Consider the following 6887-nt stretch of genomic DNA (forward strand, 5'->3'; position numbering starts at 1 on the left):
AGTTCTTCTGGTGTACTTTTTTGTACTTTTTTCTGTATCATGAAACTAATATCCATCTTTCATTTCAACCATGTTAGCCGCCATTCTGTCGTCTTCAGCCTTTAGCCAAGCCAGCACACTCCGACTTAGGGAAAAATCTACATCCAGCTCTCGGGCACATGCATTCTTCACATTCCTCACGTGATCGGCTAGCCACTGTAAACTGTCGGAACACCACAGCTCTTACTCTGTGAGTCGGCCTTTCATAATGAAAATCATCTCCAACTTCATACTGCGGTTGATTGGAATAAGAAGTTGCAGCAGTGGCTGTTGTTATAATACAGTTTGTATCATATTGCCTACTTACGCCATAACTAGAGCTATAACATTTGTAGCGAATGAATCAGCTTGAGTAATAAGCAGGAATCATACATATACTTAGACACAGAATTAAACATAATAGATATATCTAACCTACGTCTAAATGGGTCTCTAATAATAACAGATCAGTTTCTGGGATTATTAAGGGCAATAACTGCCGATGTACCTCTTAACCGACAATATTTCAACATTGAAGCTTTTAGATTGTTTATTCTTTGCAACATTCTCACACGCAACATTGCACTGTAACTGTGTGCCGCTGATGATCGCTGGTGTTATGTGGTGACACCAGATGACTGACCAGTCCCCTGCGTGCAGGCTTCATCATTGTGTTATTACTCCTTCTTCACGCGCCACTTTGTACAGTCTATGTAACATCTCCCCAGCCACACTATATCCTATTAAATATTTAAACAAACTATCCCAGTGAGAGATCGTTCATTTTATTGATCCCATTACTACCCACTGTTCATGCTAGTTCAACCCTTTCCTTGCGCACCTTGTGTCCATTGTAGTTAGTTCTTCAAAGGTATTCATCAAGGCAACAATAAAAGGTAAAACTTTCTGAAGATTAAATTATTATCAAGATTCAACTCCAAATCTCAACCCCATATACCAGGATCAAGCAACAGGTGCCTTTCCTCATCCCACACTTTCTCAATAGCACCTTTTCGAGAAATCTTACAAATCTCATGCTTCCACACATACATCACTAACGAATTCCCCCAAAATTTTCGCTTATGGTATAAATTCACACATATAAGTATTGCTTATGCAGACTAAATTATTCACGTTATACTCTGTCCCTGCGCTCATTCAGGGGAAACTTTGACATTTCGCTAAATTTCAGCAATGCAGATCGTATTCTACAACATATATTCTGCACATCATAACCTCAAAAATCGGTTACAACTAAATATAATAAAACAAACAGATTTTAGTAGCCCACGAGTGAGGGGCCACTATGGTGTAGAGGTTGAGATGTGGCACGATGTGTAGATGGTGCTGCTACCCAGTGCTGGCTAGGAAAACAGCTGGAAGAAAAAATAATTTTATTCAACTTGTGAGGCTGCAGATACGTACACTCAGGCGTGTAGCGTGGAGTCCCCACTGTGACGGTTGCAGAAGCTGGCTGACAGCTGCGTGGCTAGCTGTGACATCTGCGCACAGCGATGCTGACACTTGTTTAACACACCTAGTAACACGTCCCCAAGTTTGCACAGCGTGGCATTATGTGGTAACTGCCAGCGGCGCGTACATCTGCCAGAATTCTCGTGGAGACCGTCAGGGCCCGGGAGGAGAGCTCGCCCCATTGGCTAAAGGTCGAGAACTCGCCTCAGGGTTGGTGTGAAAGCAACTGCACCACCCCAGACATGAACTGGTGCCCTCCAAGGAAGAAGTTCGACTGCTGTTGAAGACAGACTGGAAGCTGCTCATCTATTGCACATCTCTAAGTCTCCAGGGGTGTGCTTAGTACTAGCAGCGGGTCTGGTCTGGATAGCAGTCCAAACCGGCGATGGCTGCTTGTTAGCCCATAATTTGGTGGTGACTTTCAAAGCCTTCGCATCGTGGTGTGTGCCGGCATTCTGTGCATATCTCTGCTAAAATCGACAAGCATTTATACTGGTTAATGGCCCTTTTGTTACCCTGATACAATGCTTCTTACCACTTACGAGTCGAGACCTTCGTGGCTCAACAATGTAATAACACTCTGGTGCACCCGACAGCTGCACTGCACTTTTGCTATATTCCCAGCATTGGGTGAACAGACCTGCTAATGAAATCGGCATTCCAATGCCTCGCCACCCATCAGCTACCCATACTTTCCAACACAGCCAAAGCAGAGTTGCTATTTCGACAGTAGCATCAAAAAACTAACGGTGCGGCTACATACCTTCCTACTTTGCTAAGATCTGGTTCCCAGGTCTCGACCCATGACTGGTCTGCAAAAAAAGACTCCACTTACGTGGCCACAACATTCATTACTTACAGTTTCTTCTTAGCACTATTTAGCTTGAACCACAAGCTTCAGAAGCTGTACACTACTCTATAGCTCTAGCCCATCGTCTGTTAGCTTTTCACATATTATTATGTCACTCTCCACTCTCATTACTAACTACCAACATGCATTAACCCCGTTAAAGAAAGATATAACAACTACTAACATCGTTTCTCACTCACAGTGCTACCACAGCTCTTATCCATTCGAGTTACCAACAGTGCTCGTTCCAACAATCAACTCAGAGCGCGATGTCCTTTGAGTTTTGCACATTCTTAATCTTAGAATAGACATTTCTTGTCACGAAACTTACACTTATCCCGAACTTTCTGTACTCCACATTCCTACTTTACTTAGTAAACCAATCAAGTGATATTTGATGCACTGGAGAGTTAAAGTTGCTGCATGTCAGATCAGAGAAGTTGAGAATAAAAGTCATGACTGTGCTGCACCAAGTAGTGTAGTGGGGGCACGGCAAGTACAACATCGGAAAGATGAATAGATGAGTGCTTTTTGCTAAGCAAGAGAATGTGGTTCTCACTGCTGGACGCACACGAACTGTAATTTGTGATTGAACCCAACAGCACCTCACACCATAAGGTCTCGAGTTGTCTTGTGCGAACACTGACACTGTGATACCGCTCCCCCTGTCTGCGACAAACCTAAATGCGGCCATTACTTTCAAACAAACGGGACCTGGATTCGTCTGAGAACATTATCTGATGCCATTCCTGTCTCCAGTGACATCGTTCCATACACCATTGCCGTCTAGCATGTTTCTGGCGGTCGTCAATGATAGGCAGAGAAGTGGATGACGCACACATAAACCACGCCGTAATAAACGGCGGCGGACTGTCACCCCTGATAACGTACGATGTGTTACACTGTTCCACTGTTTCACAGTGCCGAGGAGGACGCAGATTTGTCCTGCAATGCCATTGGGATGAGGTGACCATCTTCTCGAGGGGATGGTCTGGGTGGTGCGATCTGACTAACCTTGTCATGTTCTACAGCCTTCCGTGAACAATTCCGGACAAATCAGCTGCACTACCAGAACAACGAACAGCAATTTCCCGGATAGATGCAGCACATTCTCTCATGCCAACAACGCGCCCTCTTTCAAACTCACTGATTTGACAGTACGGCTCCCGCATACGTCTGTGAGGCATCCTGCACGTCTGTTGAAGCCGCCCTGATCCATTTCCTTCGGTTTATAGCGATAACAACGAGAGCAGCAGGCACATTTTACCGGTAGGTGCTGTTGCGCTGCGATATAGATGTTGACCTTGAACCTGCGTGCAGACATTGTTCAAATGATGTTGACCTTGAACCTGCGTGCAGACATTGTTCAAATGACATATATATATGAGAGAGAGACAGGATTGGACGAGAGAGACCAAATATGTTACATACCATCATTACCATCGTAATCAGGTTCCTGAGATGGTGTGGTTAAATCACCCCTGTTTACAGGGATTGTCCATAAATCATCCTCATTCAAAAATCATACAACAACGACATTCGATAAGAGAAGTGTGATAAACATACACGCACAGGGGTACAATAGAATGTAGCTGCTACTTACATGTAAGATCTTCCTCTGTAGCATATTACATTCACAGGGCAAGCATGTCTTCTTCATACCAGATGGATGACATGCAATTCCCACATTCACACTGTTGAAAGGAGAGCACTTGCTGCAGCTGCTGCTGTTCCTGCTGCTGAATCTTTTTATAATGATGAAGAGGCTGGCAACATAAATGCCACAATCAGGCTGAGGTGATATATAGGCTGCTAGCTTGTCTTATATAACCAAGGTTAGGGGAATGGTAGTTCGGGTAAATTTCAGCCAGTAGTGTTGCTGCTTTCAGTAATGATCAACGTGTGACACCGTGGCACCTTGAGCTGAGTGATTTTTTGGGGGATGCCGTGACTGCTCAGAGAGTATGAATACGATGAGATGGCAGATTGTTTTAAAACAAATCAGTTACTTATCGCGCTATTTAATAGTAGTTTTTTGCTATCTGATTTATATATGAAACAAATCATCTTATTATTCATACTGTGGGAGTGCAATCGAGGACACCCATATTTCTTCAGATTTCTAACAGCGCTGTTCTTGTAAATATCACTTGTCCATAACAATTTACCATTACCTTTCATGTAAACAATAGAGTTAATACGATCAGTACCACAAAGTGTTGTTCAAATGGTTCAAATGGCTCTGAGCACTATGGGACTTAAGTGTTGGTGTCATCAGTTCCCTAGAACTTAGAACTACTTAAACCCAACTAACCTAAGGACATCACACACATCCATGCCCGAGGCAGGATTTGAACCTGCGACCGTAGCGGTCGCGCGGCTCCAGACTGGAGCGCCTAGAACCGCTCGGCCACTCTGGCCGGCACAAAGTGTTGTCACCATAGCTTCGAAAATCATCCTGTCTGCGTCCCAGTACACTCAATAAAAATGGCAAATTAACTATAGTACATTCTTATGTGTGTTGATGCATTTTATAGTTCTAAAAGGTTTCTTGAAGCAACAACCTTAGATAATGTTGGGATAACTCATCCCTTGGTCGTGAAGGCGATGAAGGCAGTATCTTCAAATACGAAGTGTCCATATTCAGCAAGGAAGCTTGTAGTTTGAAGCATCATCTTGAAGTTATTTGGACATTATAATGCATTATACAACTGTCTGCACGATTTCTGTAACTAGTGTGTAGTTAATGGTGTGTTCATGGAGTGTTAACGCAAATGTGTTTGCGTTTTGTGGCTTCAGCTTGAATATGGACAGCAATCAGTCCACTCTTCAAGTTTCATTCCGTTTCGAGCGTGTTATATCGATAATTGGAGCTAACTTCTTAAGTTCGTTTGAACTGAGCGAACACCCTTCAGTCTGAAACTTCCTGGCAGATTAAAACTGTGTGCCGGACCGAGACTCGAACTCGGGACCTTTGCCTTTCACGGGCAAGCGCTCTACCGACTGAGCTACCCAAGCATGGCTCACGCCCCGTCCTCACAGCTTTACTTCTGCCAGTACTTCTGCCAGAACACTATCCTATTTTGGATTTTTTAATTTCCTGTCATTTTATACACTGGCATTTCCTATGAATACAGTGGAGAGGAGGGGGGGAGGAGAAACATGGAAAAATTGCATGCCATCATTGGTGACATGACAGGGGAGGGATAAATCTGACAAGGGTGAAGATTGTGTTTGGACTGGTACAGCTACTCTACTAATTCTTCCAGATCATCCTTACAGTTCTGATTTGCACCCTCTGACTACCATCTTTTCGCCTGCGTTAAGCGGCAGATACGAGACCTACACTATGAGTCAGCGGACGATGTTCGGCAAGCAGTGTATTAGTGTCTTTAGGAAGCTGGGTTGGATTTCTACCATAATTTTTTTTCTAATGTGGAGAACTATAGGAAAATGGTGTTGGAAAGTGACAAGAATGTAGAAAAAACTATTTACTTGGTTCACCAAAACAAAACAAAAATAATAGTTGCTCAATATTTTCAGTACAGTTCCGGTAATTTAAGACGGATGGCAACTGTTTTATTATCAACTGTGTTGTTGTTCCTTGTATAATATGAACGTTATTTGGGAATTAATTTCTTATGTAAGTATGCTTGTGATACTGTTGTGAAGGACAGAATGATGGGATATTATTCTGGGGAATACAGGAGCAGGATTAGATTCAAAAAGGAACTAATAGGGGGTGAAATGAAGTCACATTTATGAAGAGAATTAAGAGATGTAAACATGTCTTGTCTCAGGTGTTCATCTTGTAGTGGCACCCTTATTTTGTGAGCGCTACTGAGGAAATAGCTACGCTGCTATGGCTGTATAGAAAGTGTATATCGACAGAGCACTGATGAGCTGTGTTTAACAACCTTTAATTGCGCTCTGTGAAGTATTTTGTATAAACAGATGAATGATTTTTTTATGTCTCCCTTGCTGCAGTGAAGGAGACACACTTCTGTTTTACCTCTAGTTACGACTAGACGCCTTTTCCATTACAGATGCGATAACCATTTTTTAATGTATAACATTGAAGTAAATATCGTAAAATATATTGAAGTTAATTCAGTCAGCTGTTCTAATAATTTAATTAACATAAATCACCACTATATTATATACTTATTCATGTTTCCTATTCTGATTTAGATTGTCTATGGGACTGTCGCCATATGCCGATAACAAAGGCATACATTTGGCCAATAGATATTCTCAGTGCTGTTAACACAAATTGCACGCTCAAAATATGTAAGAATCTCGTCTTCTGGAACGTTTAGTTCGGGGATTTCAAATTCCGATGCCTTCAAATTACTGAATAATTATTTCAGTTTCAAATAACACGGTCACGCAGACCTTTGTTAAGCAGGCAATGGCGTAACTGCTAATATATTCTTAATTAGATTACTGTTCATTCGAGCTAGTCCCACACACTTACGCCGTTGTATAAGTAAGGTGCTTCTTAACTACTGATCCTCTCATTTGAGCTAAATTTTATTGCACTCAC

General features: G+C 42.4%; 1 non-coding gene across 1 annotated transcript; it reads right to left on the reverse strand.

The window, feature by feature from the left end:
* Positions 1–5285: 5285 nt before the first annotated feature.
* Positions 5286–5360, reverse strand: Trnas-uga. The gene has a single exon. It is a non-coding gene; the product is annotated as a tRNA-Ser (tRNA).
* Positions 5361–6887: the final 1527 nt, after the last annotated feature.

The sequence above is a fragment of the Schistocerca piceifrons genome, chromosome X, assembly GCF_021461385.2.
Source record: "Schistocerca piceifrons isolate TAMUIC-IGC-003096 chromosome X, iqSchPice1.1, whole genome shotgun sequence".
In the NCBI taxonomy this organism is placed as follows: Eukaryota; Metazoa; Arthropoda; class Insecta; order Orthoptera; family Acrididae; genus Schistocerca; species Schistocerca piceifrons.